Here is a 27,973-nt window from a genome sequence, read left to right as displayed (position 1 = left end):
CTATTAAACCTTTTTTTGTCACATCTAATTTTATTTTATTTTATTTTACTTTATGTTCTAGGGTACATGTGCACAACATGCAGGTTTGTTACATATGTATACATGTGCCATGTTGGTGTGCTGCACCCATTAACGGGTCATTTACATTAGGTATATCTCCTAATGCTATCCCTCTCCCCTCCCCCCAGCCCCCAGCAGGCCCCGGTGTGTGATGTTCCACTTCCCGAGTCCAAGTGATCTCATTGTTAAATTCCCACCTATGAGTGAGAACATGCGGTGTTTGGTTTTCTGTTCTTGTGATAGTTGCTGAGAATGATGGTTTCCAGCTGCATCCATGTCCCTACAAAGGACATGAACTCATCTTTTTTATGGCTGCATAGTATTCCATGGTGTATATGTGCCACATTTTCTTAATCCAGTCTGTCACTGATGGTCATTTGGGTTGGTTCCAAGTCTTTGCTATTGTGAATAGTGCCGCAATAAACATATGTGTGCATGTGTCTTTATAGCAGCATGATTTATAATCCTTTGGGTATATACCCAGTAATAGGATGGCTGGGTCAAATGGTATTTCTAGTTCTAGATCCTTGAGAAATCGCCACACTGTCTTCCACAGTGGTTGAACTAGTTGACAGCCCCATCAACAGTGTAAAAGTGTTCTTATTTCTCCACATCTTCTCTAGCACCTGTTGTTTCCTGACTTTTTAATGATCGCCATTCTAACTGGTGTGAGATGGTATCTTATTGTGGTTTTGTTCTTTGTTCTTTGTAGGTTCTGGATATTAGCCTTTTGTCAGATGAGTAGATTGCAAAAATTTTCTCCCATTCTATAGGTTGCCTGTTCACTCTGACGGTAGTTTCTTTTGCTGTGCAGAAGCTCTTTAGTTTAATTAGATCCCATTTGTCAATTTTGGCTTTTGTTGCCATTGCTTTTGGTGTTTTAGACATGAAGTCCTTGCCCATGCCTATGTCCTGAATGGTATTGCCTAGGTTTTCTTCTAGAGTTTTTATGGTTTTGGTCTAACATTTAAGTCACTAATCGATCTTGAATTAATTTTTGTGTAAGGAGTAAGGAAGGGATCCAGTTTCAGCTTTCTACATATGGCTAGCCAGTTTTCCCAGCACCACTTATTAAATAGGGAATCCTTTCCCAATTTCCTGTTTTTGTCAGGTTTGTCAAAGATCAGATGGTTGTAGAGGTGTGGTATTATTTCTGAGGGCTCTGTTCTGCTCCATTGGTCTATATCTCTGTTTTGGTACCAGTACCATGCTGTCTTGGTTACTGTAGCCTTGTAGTATAGTTTGAAGTCAGGTAGCATGATGCCTCCAGCTTTGTCCTTTTGGCTTAGGATTGTCTTGGCAATGCGGACTCCTTTTTGGTTCCATATGAACTTTAGAGTAATTTTTTCCAATTCTGTGAAGAAAGTCATTGGTAGCTTAATGGGGATGGCATTGAATCTATAAATTACCTTGGGCAGTATGGCCATTTTCACGATATTGATTCTTCCTATCCATGAGCATAGAATGTTCTTCCATTTGTTTGTGTCCTCTTTGATTTCATTGAGCAGTGGTTTGTAGTTCTCCTTGAAGAGGTCCTTCACATCCCTTGTAAGTTGGATTCCTAGGTATTTTATTCTCTTTGAAGCAGTTGTGAATGGGAGTTCATTTGTGATTTGGCTCTCTGTTTGTCTATTATTGGTGTATAAGAATGCTTGTGATTTTTGCACATTGATTTTGTATCCTGAGACTTTGCTGAAGTTGCTTATCAGCTTAAGGAGAATTTGGGCTGAGACAGTGGGGTTTTCTAAATATACAATCATGTTATCTGCAAACAGGGACAATTTGACTTCTTTTCCTAGTTGAATACCCTTTATTTCTTTCTCCTGCCTGATTGCCCTGCCATAACTTCCAACGCTATGTTGAATAGGAGAGGTGAGAGAGGGCATCCCTGTCTTGTGCCAGTTTTTAAGGGGAATGCTTCCCGTTTTTGCCCATTCAGTATGATATTGGCTGTGGGTTTGTAATAAATAGCTCTTATTATTTTGAGATACGTTCCATCAATACTGAATTTGTTGAGAATTTTTAGCATGAAGGGCTGTTGAATTTTGTCCTAGGCCTTTTCTGCATCTATTGAGATAATCATGTGGTTTTTGTCTTTGGTTCTGTTTATATGCTGGATTATGTTTATTGATTTGCGTATGTTGAACCAGCCTTGCATCCCAGGGATGAAGCCCACTTGATTATGGTAGATAAGCTTTTTGATGTGCTTCTGGATTCGGTTTGCCAGTATTTTATTGAGGATTTTTGCATCGATGTTCATCAGGGATATTGGTCTAAAATTCTCTTTTTTTGTTGTGTCTCTGCCAGGCTTTGGTATCAGGATGATGTTGGCCTCATACAATGAGTTAGGGAGAATTCCCTCTTTTTCTATTGATTGGAATAGTTTCAGAAGGAATAGTACCAGCTCCTCCTTGTACCTCTGGTAGAATTCGCCTGTGAATCCGTCTGGTCCTGGACTTTTTTTGGTTGGTAGGCTATTAATTATTGCCTCAATTTCAGAGCCTGCTATTGGTCTAGTCAGGGATTCAGCTTCTTCCTGGTTTAGTCTTGGGAGAGTGTATGTGTCCAGGAATTTATCCATTTCTTCTCGGTTTTCTAGTTTATTTGCATAGAGGTGTTTATAGTATTCTCTGATGGTAGTTTGTATTTCTGTGGGTTCGGTGGTGATATCTCCATTAGCATTTTTTATTGCATCTTTTTGATTCTTCTCTCTTTTCTTCTTTATTAGTCTTGCTAGTGGTCTATCAATTTTGTTGATCTTTTCAAAAAACCAGCTCCTGGATTCATTGATTTTTTTGAAGGGTTTTTTTGTGTCTCTATCTCCTTCAGTTCTGCTGTGATCTTAGTTATTTCTTGCCTTCTGCTAGCTTTTGAATGTGTTTGCTCTTGCTTCTCTAGTTCTTTTAATTGTGATGTTAGAGCGTCAATTTTAGATCTTTCCTGCTTTCTCTTGTGGGCATTTAGTGCTGTAAATTTCCCTCTACACACTGCTTTAAATGTGTCCCAGAGATTCTGGTATGTTGTATCTTTGTTCTCATTGGTTTCAAAGAACATCTTTATTTCTGCCTTCATTTCTAATGTACCCAGTAGTCATTCAGGAGCAGGTTGTTCAGTTTCCACGTAGTTGAGTGGTTTTGATTGCGTTTCTTAGTCCTGAGTTCTAGTTTGATTGCACTGTGGTCTGAGAGACAGTTTGTTGTAATTTCTGTTCTTTTACATTTGCTGAGGAGTGCTTTACTTCCAACTGTGCGGTCAATTTTGGAATAAGTGCGATGTGGTGCTGAGAAGAATGTATATTCTGTTAATTTAGGGTGGAGAGTTCTGTAGATGTCTATTAGGTCTGCTTGGTGCAGAGTTGAGTTCAATTCCTGGATATCCTTGTTAACTTTCTGTCTCGTTGATCTGTCTAATGTTAACAGTGAGGTGTTAAAGTCTCCCATTATTATTGTGTGGGCGTCTAAGTCTCTTTGTAAGTCTCTAAGGACTTGCTTTATGAATCTGGGTGCTCCTGTATTGGGTGCATATGTATTTAGGATAGTTAGCTCTTCTTGTTGAATTGATCCCTTTACCATTATGTAATGGCCTTCTTTGTCTCTTTTGATTTTTGTTGGTTGAAAGTCTGTTTTATCAGAGACTAGGATTGCAACCCCTGCCTTTTTTTGTTTTCCATTTGCTTGGTAGATCTTCCTCCATCCCTTTATTTTGAGCCTATGTATGTCTCTGCATGTGAGATGGGTCTCCTGAATAGAGCAAACTGATGGGTCTTGACTCTTTATCCAATTTGCCAGTCTGTGTCTTTTAATTGGACCATTTAGTCCATTTACATGTAAGGTTAATATTGTTATGTGTGACCTTGATCCTGTCATTATGATGTTAACTGGTTATTTTGCTCGTTAGTTGCAGTTTCTTCCTAGCATCGATGGTCTTTACATTTTGGCACGTTTTTGCAATGGCTGGTACCAGTTGTTCCTTTCTATGTTTAGTGCTTCCTTCTTTTAAATTTTTTTAAAAAAAATTTAGAATGGAGAACTTGCAGGTCTGTGCATTGGATATTAAATTCAAATTTTGGCTCTATATGGCCATGTAAAAATGGTATGGTATAGAAAACATAACTGAAGGCCTAGTGTAGTGGCTCACACCTGTAATCCCAGTGCTTTGGGAGGCCAAGACAGGAGGATCTGCTTAAGGCTAGGAGTTTGAGACCAGCCTGGACAATGTAGTAAGACCCTATCTCTACAAAAATATAAAAAATTGGCCAGGTATGGTGGCACACACCTATAGTCCCAGCTGCTTGGGAGGCTGAGGTGGGAGGATTGCTTGAGGCTGCGAGGTCGAGGCTACAGTGAGCTGAGATCATACTACTACACTCCAGCCTGGGCGACAGAGTGAAACTTCAGTTTCCAAAAATAAAAAAAAGAAAGAAAACAACTAGGGAGAGGATAAAATGTTTTTAAAGAACTAAGAGCCAAAAATTTATTCAGTTATCATTATAAGTAATGTTCCTTTTTCAGAGGCAAAAATGATTTATATGTCTTGAAAAGGCAAAATATGGCCAGGTGCGGTGACTTGCGCCTGTAATCCCAGCACTTTGGGAGGCCGAGGCAGGTCGATCACTTGAGGTCAGGAATTCAAGACCAACCTGGTCAACATGGTGAAACCATGTCTCTAGTAAAAATACAAAAATTAGCCGGGTGTGGTGGCGTATGCCTGTAATCCCAGCTACTCAGGAGGCTGAGGCAGGAGAATTGCTTGAACCCGAAGGGTGGAGGTGGCAGTGAGCCAAGATTGCACCATTGTACTCCAGCCTGGGTGACAAGAGCAAAACTCCATCTCAAAAAAAAAAAAAAAAAAGCAAAATATTGCTAATATTTATGATGAAGAACTATTGCATCATACCTAGATTTTGGATCTCTTGAAATATAGCTTGTTTTCTTTCTGTTAAGTATTTATTTGTTTCTACTTTATGCGTTGATGGTGGGGGACAATAAGGAGAATGTAGAAGATTTATAAAATGCAGTATCTTTCTTGAAATTTATAGGCTACATAAAGAGATTGCAGTTAAACAACAATGAGAACAGGGTATGGTTAGGGACAAAACACAAGGATATAATAAATATTCTAGGAATTTAGGAATGATGAGCCAGGTGCAGCGGGACTGGGATGCAGGAGGTACTTGGACATCCCATTTATTGCCTAAGTCCTGGACACTGTTGCCCTGCACCTGCTTCCATTGAAGGTTTACTTGGCCCCTCACTCTTTTGACTTTTGTCTCCTGTCATTGCCCCCTTAGACTTTACAGATTCATCTTACAGGATCTTGACCCTCCATTCTCTCCTTTGGATGTATCATTACACACATGATCTACCTGACCTTGGCCTTGAGGTAATACCAGAGGTGCCCGGTAGATGCCTGGTCCTAGGGTCCTCCTCCACAGCTGCCCGTTTGGAATCCCTCTGCTCTGACTTGCTTCTTACTGGGTGTCTGCCCCGGACATCCTGTAGTAGAACATCCTCATTTTGGGATGTCCCAAACCTGATTGCATTATCTCCATTCCTTCTTTCTCTCTTCCATAAACAAACAATATTCTTTTGTCTTCTATATCTCTATGAGTCTGAGCCTGAGCTTCATTCTCTGCCTAGTTTCCCAGCGTAAAACAGGAGAATAGTCATTGTCTGTCCCTCATCTGGGCATTCGGCTCTTCGCCTGCAATCTCTGTGGCCTCTGGCCCCTGCTCACGCTCCTCCTTGTTCACCCACTCTCCCTGTGTACTCATGGTGGAAGTACCACTCACTCTTCTCACAGGCTCTCCCCTGCCGTGTCTCTCCATACCTCTTTTAAGTTTGCCTTTCTGAATATTTCTGCTGCCTCTTGGCTCTCTGTAGCCTGAAGGTCAGACTTGTAGGTGTAGTGTAGTGCTGAACCCCTTTTGATTCCAGTGGGGATGGCACCAGGTTCAAGAGGCTGTAGAAGAGATGCCGAGCCAACAAAGGAGACATGGGGTTGTATTGTTTACATACAGGGGAAATGAAAGAGGACCAGGGAAGATAACCACACAGCCCAGTGGCAGGGAGCTGGGCAGGAAAACCACAACCACTTGCAAAAAGCATGCAGTTTATATAGCATTTCCACTTAACACCTCCCCTCTAACAACCTCCACCTGGCAATCTTCGTTACACATGAAACTCAGGGCTCAATTCTCTGTACACCTTAAGTTCTATGGGAGGGCGTGGGGGCTCAGATATTCTTTACAGACAAGGAACAGAATCTTTGTATTGGCCACTACTGGATTCCCTAGCCCAGTACACACATTCAGGTGTGTCTGCTATACAGGGTCATCCTCAAGTTATTGCTATCAGGTGTATTTACCATGCATATGGTTAAAAAGAGCCCTTTCCCCGTCTTGTCCCAGCTTACCTCTTTAACCGTCATTTAGCCAGTTCAATTCCCCTCCTTTTGATGACTGTCTTACCCCAGACTCAACCAAATTTCAACTCATATTAGTCTGCCATTGTTGCACAGATATATCATTGCAATTCTGGAACTGTATCTTTCTACTTATTGTTCCCTAGACTTGAGGCATCCCCAGCCTCTTCAGTCTCATTTTCACCCTGTACGCAGAGAACCCAATACTCCACTCAGACACATGCATTTCTGTGAATCATTGCCTAAATGTCCCAGACAGAGGTGGTTGCACTCTCCTTTGCACTTTTTTTTTGTTTGTTTGGATACAGGGTCTTAGTCTATCACCCAGGCTGGAGTGCAGTGGCATGATTATGGCTCACTGCAGCCTTGACCTTCCCAGGCTCAGATGATCCTCCCACCTCAGACTCCCTAGTCACTGGGACTACAGGCATGCGCCACCACACCTGGCTAATTTTTTTTTTTTAATAGAGACAGGGTTTCTCCATGTTGCCCAAGCTGGTCTTGAACTCCTGGGTTCAAGTGATCCACTTGCCTCAGCCTTCCAAGGTATTAGGATTAGAGGCCTGAGCCACAGTACCTGGCCTCCTCTGCACTTTTAATGTACCATGTTTATGTTTCTGTTACATGAACTTTTGCACTGTGTTTTGGCCAGTGAACAGGTCTTTCCCTCCACTGGTCTGTGAAGTCTGACTGACCTGCAAATCATGCTTTATGCATCTAATTATCTTCTGTGGACTGGGCACCTGCACACTGCTCAGCTCATCTTTGTTGCATGAATGAAGGCCCATGTTGACTGGAGTTTTAAAACCTGGAAAGTTTTTGGCCATGTGCTTAATGTTGAGTTTTATTTCCTAATTAACCTGAAGTTTTGGTGTACTGTGGTATATCTATTCCATGCTTCTGTAATTTAAAGCATAATTGCTGCGTGAATCTGTTTGAGAAGTGTATGTTTGAAGCTTTGATACATTTTTATACTTTTGATAAGCTTTTGATACATTTATGATGTAACAAAGCCCTTCTATTGGTGGACTGGTGGACTACTTTCTAATTAAAATACTCTATTTACAGATTTGTTCTAAGTCTCTTCCTAGGTACACAATATGTTCCAATAATTACATTAAACGATACATAAATATAATACATATTAATATTAAAAACATAAATGTATGTTATGTCTAATTGGTCCTATGTTTAAATGGCACAGTAGGGACAGGAGACCTTATTTTTTTTGCAGCTTTATAAATTCTTGGGTTCTGTGGGTTAAGTTTAACGTAGTTTTAGACTCTCTAGCTTGAGAATGATAGATTGTTGAAGTAAAGCAGTTACGCAGTGGAATATCTAGTCTTTTTTTTTTTTTGAGACAGAGTTTCACTCTTATTGCCCAGCCTGGAGTGCAATGGTGCAATCTCAGCTCGCCACAACCTCCGCCCACTGAGTTCAAGGGATTCTCCTGCCTCAGCCTCCCAAGTAGCTGGGATTACAGGCATGCACCACCACACCCTGCTAATTTTTGTATTTCTAGTAGAGACGGGGTTTCTCCATGTTGACCAGGTTGGTCTCAAACTCCCAACCTCAGGTGATCCGCCAGCCTCGGCCTCTCAAGGTGCTGGGATTACAGGTGTGAGCTGCCACTTCCAGCCTTTTTATCTTCTTTTTAATTATTATTTTCTTTATTTATATCTAGTCTTTTAAAAATTGTTTTTTAATTATTTTAAGTTCTTTAAATGTCTAGCCTTTTCTACAAATGTATAATTACATGATCCCAGTATTTAAAAATGTTTCTTATAGTTACAGCTTTTTCTGTATTTTATAGACTCATTAATAATTTACATGATCATCAGATAATTCAGCTTAATATGTCTTATGCTATTCAGTATGCTGTTAAAGTTAACTCTGGCCAAAGGAACATGTCAACTAAGAAAACTAAATGTTTCACATTAATGATAAATCTGAGATTAATTGTTCTTTTGGCTTTCACTTAAACTCCATGGAGTTTAACTGGAAAAAAAAATGCCACCACTTTAGACCCATGTGAAAGGAAGACAGCCTGATGCTCCAGACCTGTTTGGAGCAGCCGTCTGGCATTTCCCCACTCATGAGCCACCACACACAGTCAGCTTCTAGCAGGCCTGGTGTGGTGTTGTTTCCCAGGAGACATTTTAAGTAAATGTATAAGAACATAGATGTGTCCATTCAGAAAAGTTCTTCCAAGTCTTTAATGTCCTCAGTGAAAGTATGTTAGAATGTATTGTGTTTTTATAACCCACACTCCAGCTGTGTAGATGTGAAACAAGACTAAATAGGCATATTTGACTTTGCAGGTTTTGTGGGTGGGGTGCAGGAGGTAGGTAAGTATCCTGATTCCATCCTGAGGTTATCAGCTACGGGTAGAGAATGGAGTGAAGTGGGAGACTGGGTGGTGGGAGGAGGGAAGGGGTATGTGGGACGATTAGTATCTGACAGTTGGGTTCATTCTATCAGCCTTTCTATCAGCGCACCCTGAGAGGTCCCACCACCCCTGAGCAGAAGCCTGTGATTTTGGGTCTTCACTGTATTGATCATAGGTGGCCTGCCTCAGCCACTCATTCAGGAGGCTTAGGAAATACAGGCACTACTGCTTAGCTGCATCCAAAAAATTTATACAAGTTGAGCATCCAAAATTCAAAACTTTTTGAGTGCTAACATGATGCTCAAAGGAAATGCTCACTGGAGTATTTCGGATTTCAGATTTTCAAATTTGGGATGTTCAACCAGTAAGTATGATACAAATACTAAATCTGGAACACTTCTGGTCCCAAGCAATTCGGATAAAGGATTTTCAGCCTGTAATAACCCTAGGAACACCTGATTGGAGATCTGTCCGGACTTCCTAAGCACTAGTTGAAGATCCTCCTCTCTTTCCAGCTCAGGTATAACTTCCATCTGTAAGAGCAGGTTTATAATCATAGGTTGCAGATTTAGAGATACTACTTGGGAACTCAAATTTAAGTGATTTTCACCTGACCCTGACCATTTACTACCTTCCTGGTTGAACTCAGTCTACCAGGTTTATAGTAATCCATTGAGTTGTGGATGTCTCAGGATTAATCGTTCAGCCACAGTTAAGTACCTACTATCTGGTCAAGTCTTAAATAGACACTGGAGACAGAATAAAAGCTAAGAGTCAGGTGGAGGATGTGTATATCAATAAATACATGTAAAACAACCACAGGCACTTCCGGTATATACAGAGGCCTCTAAGACCACAGAACCTGCAGGTAGTGAAGTGTTCCTCTGCATTCTTAGGGTGACCATACAACTTAGCATCCAAACTGAAATGTTTTTGAAAGTACAAAGTGGTAGTATTGAGAGCTGTGCTGGGATAACAGCAGTAGACTTGGGCTGTCTGGGAACAGCCAGGGCGGTGGTCACCTCTCCACTTAGCACCCCATACGTGGCTCACTCTGGGTTCCACCATGCTGCCCTCCTGTCTGTCATTGTACAAACACCTTACAAGAATGTATTTAATGGTTGTCATGTGCCTTATTGTGAGTACAGCATAGTGGGTCTGATTTGAATTAATTTTTTTGTTTCCAGATAGGCCTACAACAGAAAGTGTATGAAGTGAAAGTATTTGGAACTTGACATGCATAATCTCATTTACTTCTCAGAGCAGTTCTTTAGGGTTTACGTGCTGTTGGCATTTCCTTTTTGAGTGAAGTGTTGCCCTTTTTTGCCCAGGCTGGAGTGCAGTGGTGCAATCTCGGCTCACTGCAACCTCTGCCTCCCAGTTCAAGTGATTCTTGTGCCTCAGCCTCCTGAGTAGCTAGGGTTACATGCGCACACCACCATTCCTGGTTCATTTTGTATATTTAGTAGAGATGGGGTTTCACCATGTTGGCCAGGCTGGTCTTGAACTCCTGACCTCAGGTGATCCGCCCGCTTCGGCCTCCCAAAGTGCTGGGATTACAGGCCTGAGCCACTGTGCCCGGCCTACGGTATTTCTTTTTACAGTTGAGAGGACAGTGAGGCACACAGAGGTGAAGTAACTTGCCGGGGGCTACACAGTAAGCAGCAGGGGCGGGATTCGAGCAGAGCCCCAGCTGGGTGACTCTAGCCCCTGCTCATGCAGCTTCCTCTGCTTGTGTTCTCTGGGTTTGGCTACAGGCCACCAGTGCCACAGGAGATGATTTAAGTGGTGCCTAGACATTGAATAACATTGACTCAAAAAGGAGAACGTTATTCCCTTTTCACTTATCTTTTAATCCTATGTCATTTTCTCTACCACCCTAAACAATTCTCTAAGAACTTTAACTTGGCTTTTCTTTGCTAATCTCTCTAAGGAAGAAGGAGTAACTTCAGGCTCCAAACCTTAAACAAGAAATGTAATTTTAAAATGAGTATTTCGGCCGGGCGCGGTGGCTCAAGCCTGTAATCCTAGCACTTTGGGAGGGCGAGACGGGCGGATCACAAGGTCAGGAGATCGAGACCACCCTGGCTAATACGGTGAAACCCCGTCTCTACTAAAGAATACAAAAAAACTAGCCGGGCGACGAGGTGGGCGCCTGTAGTCCCAGCTACTTGGGAGGCGGAGGCAGGAGAATGGCGTAAACCTGGGAGGCGGAGCTTGCAATGAGCTGAGATTCGGCCACTGCACTCCAGCCTGGGCGACAGAGCCAGATTCCGTCTCAAAAAAAAAAAAGAGTATTTCATTTTTATACTCACTTTTTATTTATAGCAAGTGATACTGGCTTCTCATATCTATTTGTGACATAAAGTTTTCTTTAAATTGTATTGAAGTAAAAAGTCTATTAAAAAAAAAAAAATCAAGTCCAGATAGGTTGCAGATGTGGCCAAGTTGTGACGGTAGTGTGGGAATTTGTAATTTGGGGGAACACTCCCTCCTCAAGGGAGGAATTAAAGAGTAGAGATAAAAGCCAGACAGCCCTCGGGGTAAAGTTTTAGCATTCTTTCACCTAGGAATCAGGGGGCTGGTAATTCTGTCCCATTTGCTGCCTTTTCCTTTTCTTCTGTTTGAGAAGTCACATGGCAAAATATTAAGAGTCTGTCTGACTTAATGATCTCTATTCCAGACATGTACTAATTTATAACTTTGCGGTCATTTATCTACACTGGCAATGGAAATGGGAAGTAGTTGAAATGGTTATCTTTATAACTGAAGGGAACAATTTGTATGCACAGGGGCTTAATCTGGTATCTTAGTTCTTAGAAACACCTAAATTCTCCTGTTTATAAGTAAAATTCAACTGTATCTCAAGTTATCAATTTTTATTTTCCTGACAATGGCACAAGAATTAAAAATCTATTGAAACTTCTTAACACCGTGGTATAAAATTTTAACTTAAAAGTATAACTGGGCAGTTATAACTCACTGAATGGTAATTTTTTTTTTTTTTTTTTTCATTTTAAGGACAGCATAATTAGATTTTGGTAAGATTGAGACTTCAGTGTCTTCTAGTATATTTGTCAGGACAGATTCACAAGTAGTTTGCAAGTGTTCATGAACAAATCAGGTTAGTAATACATTGAAACCTGATTCAATAGCACAAATAGATTGTCCTCATCACTGCATAGACAAAACAGTCAGGAGATGGGTTTGGTGCTGTAAGCACAAGTGGCATGATATAATGAAGTTGTATTCCATTAAGCTCTTATGTACGGGGAGCAAAATGTCATCACCTGAATGTGGCTGCATTTCTGTGATACAACCTCATCTGTTCCGTCAACTAGTTTTGCTCTGATCAATAAGCAGTTTTCTGTGGCCTTTCACTGCTGTCAGATGTCATTGAGTGATGTAAATGCACGTCAGAAACTAGAAACTTGACAGCTCACCCAGAGAGGGAAGGGAGAGAAGAGAGGGAAATCACTACAATAGACATGGTTGACAGCTGACTTCTCCTCAGGGTAACTGATTGGATACTGTAGCAGCCAGCACTTTTCCCATATAAACTCAAAGAAAAATGATCCTGTTATGTGTAAAATACAGTGCAGATGTTTTAAAATAACTTAAGGGAAAAATTATTCTTGTAAACTGTAGCATAGTGACTATAGAGATTCTATAAAATATAAAAAATAATTAGTTGCTGTTAGTTTTTGAGTAAGAACAGTTAAGGCAGATGAAAATATTGTATTTCTACCCATTTTTTCCAACACCTACTGCCAGAACTATAATTAGGAAAGTTTGTCAGTGAAGAAAGAAATGTAGCCTTAAAGACACTTATTATAACAGTATTCATGCAATAGAATATTATGTAGCAGTAAAAGGAAGAAGAGGACTGTTTTTATGTCCTGATATGGGAAGATTGTCAGGGTCTACTGCTGAGCGAAAAAGCAAGAGGTGGAACAGAATGTCCTGTGCTGCCTTTTGTGTTGAAGGGAAAGACTTAAGACTGACTCTGTTCAAATGTGCGTGTAGCAAGGCTGAAAGGATCTTACGTTGAGCACTTGAGTGGGGAGTGAAGCATTGGGACTTGCCCTAAGAAAGGTTATGATTGCGAGACCGACTTCATTGTGTATCTTTTTTTTTTTTTTTATTTTTAAACCATATAACTGTATTACCTATTCAAAATACTGTTATAAAAAGGCATGCATTTATTCCACATGTGATAACTTGATGAAAAATATAGCATTGTTACATTAACAAGGGACTCATGGTCTCAGAGTACTCTGGTTAGACTCTTCATTACCAAAGCTAAAAAGGCATTCAGATATGTTAGAATGAGGGGTTTTGAAATCTCATTAAATGCTAGTTTAAATGACTTTATTGTCATTGATTAAGATTCAGGGACACTTAGACATAGTACCTATTGCTTAGTCTATGTCAGATACCATACTCTGCTTTATAAATGTTAACTTATTTAAGTCCTCATGGAGTAAGTGTTACTGTCTTTATTTAACAGGTGGAAAAACAGATGCTCAGAGAGTTTAAAAGCTTACTGTAGGTCATACAGCCAGTATGTGGGAAAGCTGGAATTTGAATCTAGGTTTTCAGTCTCCAAAGATAAGTCGAGGGTCTGAGTATTAGAGTGGAAAGAGCTGTAACTGACAGGAGCAAGCACCCAAGCATGTGTATACCCGTGAGGATAGCTGCCTTAACCTGGCCATGCCGTGAAGAGTAGAGGGCAGTGTTAAATCCCTGGCGTGGTTCATCACTGCCAGTCTTACCTATTAAGATGACTTCTTGGCACCATCTGCGTTTCTTTGTAGCTCCCATTTTGTCAGTTATGTGCTTACCATTGACCAATCTGTCTGTCCCTGAGGTTTTCATGGGACAGAAACCACGTCTCTTTTGCTGCCCACTCAGCCCCAGCTCAGAGTCTGACGCAGGGAAGGTGCTTAATAAATACTTGCCGAAGGAATGCACCATTACTACAGGCAGATCTTGTAGTAATGACAAGATTACATTTCACTGGTGTGGTTGTCTTTCACAAACTACCTAATGGAATAATTCTTTCTAGTGCCTGCTTTTCACTAATGAGGAATGCAACTTTGAAGCCAGAGTAGATTGAGAGCTTGTAGGTTCAAGGCAGAAAGACATCATCAGTTTATTCTATAAATAGTGAACCATCACGTTACTATTAGGAGTAAAGTGGTAAAAGAAGAAGATTAGGAAGTTAAGACAATCACCAGAGATAAAGTTTACTTGGGGAAACATCATTGAAAAAAATCCAGTAGAAAAAGTTGCATTAGGACTTTAATCCTGCCACTGTGGTGTTCAGGGTTTGTACGCTTTGCTGGGTGTCAGGACGTCTTGAGACCTCAGCTCTCCAAGGCTAATCCGTTGGTCTACACAGCCCAAGCTATTCTCTGTTCACAACCACCCCCTTCTCTACTGCCTTTTGTTTTCATTTTTACTTTCGAAATTCTTTTCCTCTTCATTTCAGGACCAATGTTATTAGAATATAGGGAATAGTTCAAAATTAGGGTCATCCCTACTGCTCCTCCAAAGGCCCAGCCTGAGGAAAGACAGGCTTTGATGAGTGAGTTGAGAGAAGGAATTTAGGTGCGGATGTGGCTCTTTTAAAAATGAAGGCTCTGGGTTGGATGATGTCTGACCACTTTTCCTTTGGTCCAGTTGAGGTGGAGGTGGGAGGAAATGCTACTAACAGAAGCAAGTTGAGTGTCCCTTATCCAAAATGCCTGGGACCAGAAATGTTTCAGATTTCAGGTTTTTTTTAGACTTTGGAATATTTGCATTATACTTAGTGGCTGAGTGCCCCAAATCTGAAAATATGAAATCTGAAATGGTCTCAACTGTAATACCAAGTGCTGTTAATTCTTACCACCTAATCATCTTTTAAAATTTGCCCACTTTCATCTTCTCCATCTCCATCATCACTCTCCCTCCCATTGCCCTGTCATCTCACCCTGGACTGCTATAACAACTTTCTACTCCATCTTCCCTATTCACCCTGAGCTCTCTAGAATTCATCGTTTTGCAATCAGAAAGATTTTTCATGGCCAGGTACTGTGGTTCATTCCTGTAAGCCCAGCAACTTGGGAGGCTGAGATAGGGTGATTGCTTTAGCCCAGGAGTTTGAGACCAGCCTGGGTAACATAGCAAGTCCCCATCTCTACAAAAGAGAAAATAAATTAGCCAGGCCTGGTGATGTGCACCTGTAATCCCAGCTACTCAGGAGGCTGAGGTGGGAGGATTGCTTGAGCTCACGAGTTGGAGGCTGCAGTGAGCTATGATTATGTCACCATACGCTGCTATGTTGCCTGGGCAACAAAGCAGTTGTCTCTTAAAATTAAAATTTTGTTTGTTTTCATAGTGCACATCTGATCATGTTAGCTCCCACTTAAAAATCCTTGAGTGGCTTCTCCTTTCTTGTAAGGTAAAGGCTGGTCTTTAGTGTGGCCTATGAGGCCCTCAGTGTGGTCTGCCCTCTGCCTACCTTAGCTGCTCTGGAGCCCTCTTGTGCCCTGAGCTCCAGTCCCACAGTCTCAGTTCCTCAGGTAATCTGTTTCTTTTGTTAAACTAACCTTTCCTTTTTGTCTTGTCCTCATATCCACCATCAACTTCCCCCAGGCTGCAGGCCTGTTTCATCATGGTCTCCTCAGAGATTCAGCCCTGACTGGGCTCTCCTGTTTCATGCCCTCTCAGTAGTCTATCTTCCCCTCATAGCATGGTGAAGATGATTCATTGTGCCCTTAGTTCACTGTATTCCCATCCTGTAGCACATGTTTACACATGAAAGTGATCAATAATTTTTCAGTGAATAAATAAAGTAACCTGAGCCAGAAGTGAGAGTAAATGATCTATCCAAGATAGCATGGCCACTTAATAACAGAATTAAGACAAAACACACAGACTTTCCACTGTATCTGGTTTTTGTTTCATTATTAGTAGTCTGGGTCTGCATAGGAGACTTGTTCATTCTGATTGCATGAGGAAAATGTGCTTTTGACTCTGTTTCCAGGGAGACCCGGATCTCTGCTTTTTGTTTCCAGCCCTTCTGTGGAGTTGGTTCCTTCTGGTACATTTCCTTGGCCCCCTCTTAAGGTTTATCCTGGGGGGCCTGCTTTGTTCCATTGGCATTATAAAGCTAGAAGTTGAATGTTTCTCACTTTTCTTAATTCTTTAAAGTGACTATTTCGGATTTTGTGTTTATAATATTTTGTGGTTTTTTATCTTAGATGCTTTTATTCTGAGCCTTGATCCTGATGCTTCCTTACCAAATACTTCAAGCTTGAACAGTCCATTTGGGACCTTTATTTTTAACATTCTGCATCCCAAATTCTGTGTTTGTTATTTCCATGGCTGATGACACCCCTGCCCTTACTGACTCACTTCAAAGGGAGAGGCTGTTTACTTAACAGTGGTATGTTGTCTGTTTTCCCAAAATACAATCTCTGACCAGAGTCCGGGTTGAATGGTAATCTTCCTTTACATAAGCTGCTTGGAAACTGTCAATTCAGCCTTATTTGGGGGGTGATTTGGGATGTGGGCTCATTATGCTTGCATGGCATACTCCGTCATGGTCTTCTTTCTGAGCTCTAGACTATTCAGAAAACTTCCTAGCTGGCTTTAATTCTGTTATTGAGATCTAGAAAACCTCACTACATTCCTTCTACTCATTTTTGCTGAAAGTGTTTGAAGACTGGACTGGGGGTGGTGGCTTATGCCTGTAATCCCAGCACTTTGGAGGCGGATCACGAGGTCAAGAGATCGAGACCATCCTGGGCCACATGGTGAAACCCCATCTCTACTAAAATTACAAAAATTAGCTGGGTGTGGTGGTGTGCACCTGTAGTCGAGAGGCTGAGGCAGGAGAATGGCTTGAACCTCCTGGGAGGTGGAGGTTGCAGTGAGCCGAGATTGTGCCACTGCACTCCAGTCTGGTGACAGAGTGAGACTTCATCTCAAAAAAAAAAAAAAAAAAAAAAAGACTGCTCCTCAGCATCTCTCCTTGCTTCTCAAATGCCAAAGAGGAAGCCCTATGGCCCTGCTCTGGCTTCCCCATGGAAAAGACTCTATCTCATTTGACAATGGACTTCTTGAAACATGGCATCCAAACATGATTCAGTGTGGACCTGGTATACAGGTTTTTCACTTCTTTATGGAACCAAACGAATAAACATGTTGTTTGCTTGCCTGGTTCTGTACCCCACTTCTCCCCTTTTTCACATTCAGTTGTCAGACATTCAAGAATGAGGACCTGAAGAAAGCCACTGTGGTTTGGTTTTAAGTTTGCATCTATATCTTCAAATTGTGGTGGTGATGATATGCATCATAGAATTATAGGACTTTGTGTAAGGACCCTGCCCAAAATCTGTTAGCACAGAAATCGTAAAGCTGCATTCTTCACCTGTCAACCAAGTAAATATAAGATAGAATTATAAGTGGGTGCTCTAGCTTCACGGTGTTCAAGGTAAATAGTAGGCACTATTTAAAATAATGCTGGCCAGGCGCGGTGGCTCACGCCTGTAATCCCAGCATTTTGGGAGGCTGAGGTGGGTGGATCACGAGGTCAGGAGATCTAGACCATCCTGGCGAACATGGTGAAACCCCATCTCTACTAAAAATACAAAAAATTAGCCAGACATGGTGGTGGGCACCTATAGTCCAAGCTACTCGGGAGGCTGAGGCAGGAGAATGACATGAACCCAGGAGGCAGAGCTTGCAGTGAGCTGAGATCGTGCCACTGCACTCCAGCCTGGGCAACAGAGTGAGACTCCGTCTCAAAAAATAATAAATAAATAAAGCCTGGGCAACAGAGTGAGACTCCATCTCAAAAAATAATAAACAAACAAACAAACAAACAAAACAAAACAAAATAAAATAATGCCAACAGTCTGGGCCTGGTGGTTCCCACCTGTAATCCTAGAAATTTGGGAGGCTGAGGTGAGCAGATCACCTGAGGTCAGGAGTCATATTGGGTTAGAGCTTCACCATATGAATTGGGAGGTTGTGGTGATGGGGTGCATGGTTCAGTTTATACCAGGGCAGTGGACCCCATACACAGAATTTGTTCTTTGCCCAAGACCATTGTTAAGTGATCATATAATGAATACTCTCCTATTTGCCTGTAGTTTGAAGGCCAAATTATATAATTTGGATGACTACCAAGGGAGTTACACCCCCCGTTTACATGTACAGCTATTCCTTAGGACTTTTGGAAAGATAATTTACTTTATAACATTGGGTAATCGTATTACCCAATGTTATTTCTTCATAAGTAATCATATTTACTTGTCTTTTCTTCTTTAGTAAGTTTTAAGCCTGTTGAAGCCTATCAAAGCTATGGATTAGAATTTGTATAATACCTTACTCTGTCCTGTGTCTAGTACAGAGCCTAGCGTAGATTAGGAATTGAATAAATAATTTATAGACTTTTAGAGCTCAAAGAGTATGTGGTGGCGATCTAATTTAACATTCTCGTATTTATTGATGGAAAGAACAAAAAAAGAGATGCAGAGAAGTTAGGTGGTTTACCAAAGTCACAGAGTCCTGAGAAAGAACAGAATGTGGCCTTTATGAAATGTAGTTTTCATACTCTTTACAACATACTGCACTGCCTTTGAATAAAGTTTAAATGAGGGCTAAAATGTGATTTAAGAGGAGATTCCCTATATACTGTCTCTTAAACATGTCTCCCCATATACAAATTTAAGCGTGTATATGTCTAATCTATACGAAAATTTATTTTATGCTCTTAGTGCAATTACAACTTTTTGTCGCTTATTAAGACTTCAGAGATACAAACCAGTAGCTCAGTAATTGCTTTCTTGAATCTGCCTTTAATAATTACATTTAGTAAAGCTGTATCGAAAATTAGAAAGGCAGAGACTAATGGAAAACTAGATTTTTCACTGAATTAGAAAGCAAGACAATCCATATATTGACAACACTTCAAGTTGAAACAGATCAGGAAAACTGTTTTGGACTGTTTGTGCAAAGAGGCAAACCTGGGCCTGATGGGCAGTGGCGTCCGCATTTTATGGAAGCAGAGAAACTCTAAGAGATTTCATGTAAATCGGCATATTGGGAAGAGAGAGTCCAGGTCTGATTTAGATCAAGTCATTTGAATCTTTTAAAGCCTGGAATTTCTCCTTGGTACTAGCAAAGAAGTAGAATATAAAGAATCGTGTTAATGAAGTGGAAATACCTTTGAATAAAAAAAAGTACAAAACTCATTTAGGGGTCATATCTTGCAGTCAGAAAGAAATGTGTGCAGGAAAATTGTTGTAGTTTCTGTAGTAGTTGATGTGGTGTTTTAACTTTATAGCCAGAAAAATTAGTCATTTTAGTTTGTTTTATGCATTTCAGAAAAGCATATTAAAAAGATCTCAATGGTGGATTAACTCAGGATTTTTTACATATTAGGAAAAGAATTAAAACTAAAATATAATTACATTAATTGAAATAAACAGACAACACTGATGCCTCTTATTTACCTGTCAGAGACAGTGTGTTTTTGCACAGTAAGCCAGGAGACAGGCCAGGTAGCCTGCTGACACACCAGCTACCCTCCCAAACCAGATGCTGGCTACACAGTTCACATGCATCAGGACCCAACAAACTCTTCCCATACTGTGGAGGCACAGGGTTATAACAACGTTAGAAAAATGCCTTTAAAGGGGCCCAATGTATTTGTCACATTATCATGGATAGCTGAATTGTTCTAATAGTGTCCTGTTGAGCAAGTTCATCCTTTCCTGAGAATGAGGGCAGGTGTTTGCTTACAACATTTAGAAGTGGGATAGTTTATGTGTCTCTCCAAGGCAAGAGAAAACATCTAGAAAGTAGAAAATTCAGATAGACAGTCATGTACAGACTTGATTGTCTTCTTTTTCAGGTCAAGGGAGAGAGAGGTGTGAAAAGTTTGGAAAAGCCAGTAGGATGAGAAGGCATGTGAGATGAGCAGAGGGCATGTGGTCAAGCCTTTTTGAGAACTGTTGTCTGGCTAGATTAACTTGGAGTTTAAATTTATTAGAGCTTTCTGATTGCACCATCAGAAATTACACAAAGGATAGAGAAGTAGGGTAGCATAAGTCAGGTAGAGGATAGGGTTATCCTGCCTTGAGAAGTGAATTTGCGGTTTGGTAAGAAAGATACGGACTAAGACAGCAGAATCTGATCCTGAAAATATTATTTTGAATGGTACAGTGAGCATACATGGTTCATTATGAATGAGTTAGCATTTGTTTATCCTGCACAGTCTATAAAGTGTGGCACACAGTATGTGTATATGGCGCCATCTCTACCTTACAGTGGAGTTGCAGAGCCATATACATGACAAAGCAATACAGAGTTGTTATATACAAGTAGAATGCTAAGACTCTAGAAAACAATCTGGCCAACCCCCTCAAGTCCCCGAATGTTCTAGATGATGAACAGCCATAGAGCTGAGAAGTGATTTTCCTGTCTACATGGCTAATAAGTGTCAAAGAGGGATCTGGAACTCAGGTTTCTACTTCACAGATACTTTTTCTAATTATAGAATGTTTTCACTCAAAAATTTAAAAAATGAGATATGCATGTTCAATGCAGAAAAGTTGAGGGGAAAACATGAAATGTGCAAATAGGAAAAATTATGCATAATCCCTCTTAAATATTAACATTTTTTTCTTTTTAGTAGAGACAGTATCTCACTGTGCTTCCGAGTCTCAAACTCCTAACCTCAAGTGATTTTTCTGCCTCAGCCTCCCAGAATGCTAGGATTACAGGCATGAGCCACCATGCCCAGTCAGCATTGGCATTTTTTTTCTTCCAGCATTTTTGGTAAGAATGTATATACACATACACACATATACATCACTATTATGCACATATATTTACTAAATAAAACAAAAATGTACTCTCTGTAGGCTGCTTTTTTTTTTTTTTTTTAATTTTAACAAAAGCATATCTTTCCTACTGTCTGCTGTGTTTCAATTGGTTGTACTGTTTATCCCTGAGGGCCCAATAGCTTGCCTCTCTGAAATGTTCTTATGTGTCCATATTTGACACTGAGAATTTTAGTTTGTAAAAGGATAGCTTTGGCAAAACCATGGTAAGGGATAAAGGGGTTGGTCACCTAGAGAGCAAATATTTGGAAAATAAAGGCACTAATCGTGGTTGGAGGTGTTAGTTCCTTATCTTGTGAACCATTTTTAGAAGCCCAGAAAAGGTCTTACTCAAAAGTTTCTTTTAAGTCTATGTGTCCTGACTTGTGGAAAAATGCTTGGCAGAAGATCCACAGCTGTACTGTCTCTGTAAAGAAACACTATGGAGGGAAAGAAAAAAAATATCACATCCAGGTGATGTAGGGGATTTCGTTTTGAAAGTCTAATACGTGAAACCTAGATGTAAGACTTGAAAAAAAGATTTCTTCCTGCATTGGTAGCGATGTAAGAGTTTTCAGATGTTGGATGCTTTAGATTTAGCTCAGGCTCTTGGGAATGGCATGAATTAGAGCTTTGCGTTTTCAGTTTTTCTATAGAGACCACATATGTCATATTACTAAGGGAAAGCAACCCATAGTAACAACAACAGAAAACTTGCAGAATGGTTGTATTTTTGCAAGTCAACACCTTTTCTTGAATCCATTGTTCTTTCTTTAAAGCAGTCAAACAAATTACCTGATTATGATATATCATGTAACTAGGAGAGTCTCTTTGTTTGGAGTAAAAGAAATCAATACAAGAAGCTCTTGGAATGGCCTTTTTCTCTCTCTCTCTTTAGTGGCTCCTTATGTATGGCTTTAGAAATGCTGATTCTACATGAAGAATGACAGTGATTCATGCTGAGGCCCAGCCTTGTTAGACTCCTAACTGCTCTCTGAAAATCTTTGACAGTGTTGGTTATATGTATCTAGAAGAGGTAGTAGTTGGTTTAATACAGAAACATAGTTGCAAATTTTTCATCAGATGAATTTAGTATTTAAAGCATAGTATTTAAAGTATCGGGCATTTTTTTTGTTGGTTTTTAATTTTTATTTATTTATTTATTTATTTTTGAGACAGGGTCTCACTCTGTCGCCCAGGGTAGAGTGCAATGGTGCAATCTCGGCTCACTGCAACTTCTGCCCCCGGATTCAAGCAATTCTCCTGCCTCAGCCTCCCGAGTAGCTGGGATTACAGGCACATGCCACATTGCCAGGCTGATTTTTGTATTTTTAGTATAAACAGGGTTTCACCATGTTGGCCACACTGGTCTTGAACTCCTGACATCAGGTGATCCGCCCACCTCAGCCTCCCAAAGTGCTGGGATTACAGGCGTGAGCCACCTCGCCCGGCATCGGGCATTTTTTTTTTTAAGTAGGTTAACTTAAATTTAAAATAGCAATAAAAGCTATTCCTGGTTTCTGTGGTATAATTTCATATTTTGCAGTTGTCATTCTCTCAATGCTGCCTTCTCTGAGCAGTTTATTGAAAATTACAACCTTTCCCCCAGCGATCCTACTTTCTTTTACCTGGCTTTATTCTCCCCTTCCCCATGCCAGGTAATCACTTTCTAAAACTTACTTTGTAAATTTAGTTTTTATATTCATTATTTGTTTTCTGTCTCCCCTGCTGGAATGCAAATTTCATGAGGACAGAACTCTTTGTCATTTTACTTCAATGATAGACTTCAGATGCCTTGCATAGGGTCTAGCACATGGCAGGTCTAGACAGCTATCTGTCTATCTGTCTATCTGTATTTTTTTTTTAGAATAATTAAGCCAGGCACCATAGCTCAGTACCTGTAATCCCAGCATTTTCAGAGGCTAAGGCAAGCAGATCGCTTGAAGCCAAGAGTTCTAGACCAGCCTGGGCAACAAATCAGGACCTCATCTCTACCAAATTATAAAAACTAAAAACAATTAGCCAGGCACAGTGGTATGTGCCTGTAGTCCCAGCTAATTGGGCAGCAGAGGTGGGAGTATAGCTTGAGCCCAGGAGCTCAGGGCTGCAGTGAGGCGTGATTACACCACTGCACTCCAGCCTGGGCGACAGAGTGAGACCCTCTCTCTAAAACAAGTAAAAACTAAAAAAAAAAGAAGAATTAAAATTCTGAGTTTTGAAAGAAGGCTGAGTATTTTGTGACCTTTAACAGCTTACTTTCTTCTTGTAAGTGGGGATTTTAAAACCGTGAATTGATGCTCTCTGACACCTGTTCATAGAACAGAAAAAGTTTCTTTCTATGAGGAGGGCCCTTAATTGTAGTAGACTTCACAAAATGGCCTGCGTTCTTTCACAGGCACAGAGGTTGTCCCTCTCCCCTTCTTTTCCCATCTTTCAGAGCCCAGCTGCAGAGCTCTGAACCTGGCAGATGCTGTTCCCGAGCTACCTTCCCTTCCTGGGGTCTAAAAAGGACCATAAGTTCAGCCTTGAAAGAACACAGGTGAATCTTGGACCTCATCTTCCTGATGCCCATAGAAAGGAGCCCCGACTCATCAGGAATGAAACAAGAAATTTGCAGCCACCCGAGCTTACGCTTTACACTTCTTTTGGTTAAAAAAAATAATTATTCATCCATTCATCCATCATGTGTGTGTGAGAGAGACAGAAAACACTTCTAAAGTTTTTGATCTTTTGAATTACATAGGTTTTTAATGAGAATGTGGTATTTTTAGAAATAAGCATATCATATCATAGTACTTCATGGTGTGTTGAAGAAGTGATGGCTATTAATTGCTTTGGATTCCATTTTGATTTCTGAGAAAGCAAATAATACAGTCGTCCCCCCTTATCCTCAGGTGTTACGTTCAAAGACCTCCAGTGGATAGCTGGAACTATGGTTAGTACTAAACCTTATATGTGCTATGTTTTTTCCTATATATACACACCTGTGATAAAGTTTAATTTATAAATTAGGCACAGTAAGAGATTAATAAGAATATTATAATAACAATAAAATAAAAAATTATAACAATACACCAACATCACTTCTCCTGTGACTTGGACCATTATTAAGTCAAATAAAAGTTCCTTGAGCACAAGCACTGCAGCACTGCAACAGTTGATCTGATAACTGAGCTCCTACAGCTAGTTAAGTGACTAATGGGTGGGGGTGCAGACGGTATAAAGCTGCCAGAAAAAGGGAGGGTTCATGTGCCAGCTGCGACTAGGCAAGACACCACCATGGGACAGTGTGAGATTTCACCACTCCACTCATATTTTCAGACCATAGTTAACCATGAATAACTGAGGTCACTACTACATTCAAGAGGATAATAGAATGCATTGAGCACCAGTTATGTGCCAGGCTAGGTGCTGAGGGTTTTATATATCTTGTCTTTACTCCATCACCAGACCTAAGAAAGTAGGCACTATCATCTCTATTTTATATATGAGAAAACTAAGGCTCAAAGTTGATAAGCAACATCTGTAAGGAAATATAGCCAGGAAGTAGCAGATCTGGGTGTCGGGTGTGTCTCAGTCCAGACTGGTGCTCTTTCTACCATATCATGTAGCTTTTCAGAATAGCACTAATTATTAAGACTGGTAGTTTCTTATTGATAAAAGGCCTGGCCTTCCTTCCCCCTTCTCTTCCCTTTCCCTTCCCTCCCCCTTCTCCCCTTTTCCCTTTCATTTCCTCTCCCCTTCTCCTTTTCTCCCCTCCTCCTTCCACCCCCTCCCCCTCCCTTTTCCTCCTCTTCTCTCTCCTCCTTCCCTTCCCCTTCCTCGGCTTCTCCATTCTTCCCCCTGCCCCTCCCATCCTCCTCCCATCCTTCTCCCACCCTCCCATTTCCTCCCCTCCCCCTTCCCTCCCTCTTCTTTTTCTCTCTCCTCCTCCTTCCTCCCCCTCCCCCTTCTCCTTTCCTGCTGAGTGAAGTGGCATCATCATGGCTCACCGCAGCCTCCACCCCCTGGGCTCCAGTGATGAACCCCCTGGACTCAAGCTCCCTGGGCTCCCTTGAACTCCAGAGTGGCCGGGACCTCAGGCACGTGCTACTATACCCAGCTAATTTTTAAAAATTATTATTTGTAGAAATGAGGCCTCCCTATATTGCCCATCTGGTCTTGAAAGCCTGGGCTCCAGTGATCCTCCTGCTTTGTCCTCCCAAACTGCTGGGATTAGAGATGTGAGCCACTGTGCCAGGCCTTGGTCTTTATTTTCATGGCTTTCGGGCTCTCGTGTACAGTCTTCTTTGACGATTTACAACGGCCTTTCTATAAGAAACCCTATCTTATATCGCACAGTCTGCCTCTATTATGTTTAACTTATTGGTTGTTCTAACAAAAATAACTCATTTTACCCTTTCCACTGTTAGATTACTGACCTGGACTGAAGTTTATACATATTCTTCCCAATTTGTTGTCCAGCTGTCAATTACCTGCTCACCTTTTCTTCTCCTCCTTCCTTATTTTTCGTGGATTCAACCTGCTGTGTTGCAAGGTAATGTTTAAGGCAGTAAAGATGTTAACAGTGAACAAAACAGATGAAGTTCCTATCATTATGGAGCTTATAATTTATTAGACAGACAGCCAGCCAACCAGCAAGCAAACATTGTATGTGTGTGGTGTGTTTATGTGTGTGTGTGTATGTTTGTGTGTTTATGTGCACACACACCAGACCATGGTAAATGCACAGAAGAAAAATAAAGCCAGGTCTGGGGATAGAGAATGATGGGAGCTAGTTGCTGTTTTAGATCAGGTGGGTAGATGACACCTCTCTGAAAAGGTGACCTGGAACAACAGTTGAACAGAATGAGGGAGAAGCTTTCTAGGTAGAGGAAAAAGCATTCAAAAGCCTGTTATAGGTGGCAGTGAGGAAATGTGCCTGTTGTAGTTGTGGGTGAGGAGACTGGTGTGGCTGGACCAGGGTGAGTGACAGGGAAGTAGGAATTGAGGAAGGATCTGCTAGAGGGTTGAAAAGGGCCCCTTTGGCTGCTGTGAAATACCGATTGCTGCAGGGCAGGAGTGAAGCAGGGAGACCAGCAGGGAGGTTGTAGAGTGAGAACTCAGGCCTGGGAGAAGACACCGAGGGCAGGCACTTCAGATTTACACATGACACAAAGCTTGGCAAAACACTGGCTCATGTTTTGGAAGACAGAATCGATTTCCAGAAAAGTTTCAACAGCCTTGTCTAATATTAGAGTCAAAATTAACATGACAATATTCAACAGGTCATTATAAAGCCTAACTCAGATCTGAAAATTGCCTGTTTAAGAACTGCTGGGAAGACTTGGGGGTTTTGTTTGATTCCAGAGGCATCATTAGCCAGCAGTGAGATATGTTTTCCAAAACATTTAGGTGAATGCAGGTTGCAGATACAGAAGCTTAAGCTAGAATCATGGGAGGTCAGGGTTCCACTGGATCTTGTGCTCATCAAGCCTCATCAGGAATCCAGGCCTCTGAATGAGCGTTGACAGAGGTGAGTGCGGCAGCCCACTGTGTGCATGTGCATTACAGGGTCAATGCCCTCTAGTAATGGAGAGAGAAGTACCTTCTCTCCTATAGAGATGTATGCATGTGGTCATTGTTACTTCATGATCATTTTCCCTATAAAGGAACAGTTGTAGCAATGGTTTTAATAATATGAATAGGTAGCATTGTTTGGATTCTTGCTAAATACTAGATAGTGTTTTAATGATTTGCATGGATAATTACATTTGATCCTTGCAACAAATCTGTGTGATAGGTGTCATTATAAGCTCCATGCTATAGGTGAGGAAACTGAGGCTTGTACTGGTTAAACAACTTGCTCCAAATCATAGAGTATTAGCAGAGCCCAGAGAGAGCAGTGGAAGACACAATATTCAAATCCAAGCAGTTTGACCCGAGAACTAGAACTCCTGACCACTGTGTTATACTGCAAATCTTATGGGTTAAATGAATGATATCAGTATTGTAATTTGTGCATATTTGGGACTAAATAAGTTTTTAGTAGGCTGACATTAAACCTATCTTTTATCATTTATACTGATTCTGTGGGAATTTTTTTTTTTTTCCAGGAGAATGACTCAGTTTATTTTTCTCAGTTTGACACCCTATCTCTCCCTATTATACTTCTTTTGGTTAAAAAAAATAATTATTCATCCATTCATCCATCATGTGTGTGTGAGAGAGACAGAAAACACTTCTAAAGTTTTTGATCTTTTGAATTACATAGGTTTTTAATTAGAATGTGGCATTTTTAGAAATACCACATTTAGGCTCAAACACTGCACAGAGCTGCCACCTAACCTCGTAACACTCGCATCCCTGGAAGGTGAAGGGGGTAAACCACAAAGTCAGAAACATTGGGAAGAGCCGCGGTCACACGCACACCTCTCAAGGAAACAAACTACAAGAAAGGGCTCAGTCATTGTACACAGCAAGTGTGCAGTGGGCCGAGTTCTGTTCTTTTGACAGTGGCCAAATGCTTAAGTCCCTGGTTTCTTGGGATCAATCATGGCCCAAGGTTAGTAAGAAGGCCAACAATGTTGTGAGCAGGATTCAATTTCTGCAGGGTCTTGGGTCATCATCCACCATGTGAAGGGGCTGCAGCAGGTTGGACATGATCAATACCCATCCAGATTAGGATCCTGACGCCCTTGCCAGAGCTCAGGCTGGGGCAGCTTTGGCCTCGTCTTCTAGCTCATCTAGGAAACGCTCCTGGGAAATCGAGTAGAAGGTGTAACCATAAATAGCTAACACCAGGGCCCCGATGCCTAGGCAGGTCACGATGTTCCGGGTCTGCCGCCGCGGTAGGACCTTCTACCACTGGGCAAGCTGCGCCCGCCGCATGGAATACAGTTGCTCGGGTGTCTGCTTCTCCCGAGTCATGTCGATACGCTGAGCGAACGGGGCCTCTCCATGCTTAGCATCCAGAGGGTCACCAGCTCCCGAAGCCACCATATTGCCGCTCCTCCCTTCGCGGTGCCCTCTGTGGGAAAATTTGTGCTGAGTTTTAAACCATATGAAAAAGAGATTTTGGGGACACAATCCATTTATTAATTGGGGAATACCAGTATTTCCTTGAATCCTGGATTCAACATCTTAGGGAGAACATTGACAGACTGTGTTTTATTCTAGAAGGTATAGTGTAAGACCTGAAAACCATGTCATCTGAAAGACAGGTATAGGAGTTAGAAAA

General features: G+C 41.2%; 1 protein-coding gene and 1 pseudogene across 2 annotated transcripts in view; one reads left to right on the top strand and one right to left on the bottom strand.

Moving 5' to 3' along the window:
• SNX24 (sorting nexin 24) overlaps positions 1-27,973 on the top strand; it is a 183,994-nt gene that overhangs the window by 63,130 nt on the left and 92,891 nt on the right. The gene's annotated exons all lie outside the window — the stretch shown is intronic.
• Positions 27,415-27,735, bottom strand: LOC111530128 (annotated as a pseudogene).

Source organism: Piliocolobus tephrosceles, chromosome 4 (genome assembly GCF_002776525.5).
Source record: "Piliocolobus tephrosceles isolate RC106 chromosome 4, ASM277652v3, whole genome shotgun sequence".
Classification (NCBI taxonomy): Eukaryota; Metazoa; Chordata; class Mammalia; order Primates; family Cercopithecidae; genus Piliocolobus; species Piliocolobus tephrosceles.
This window is presented reverse-complemented; position numbering and strand designations above follow the sequence as displayed.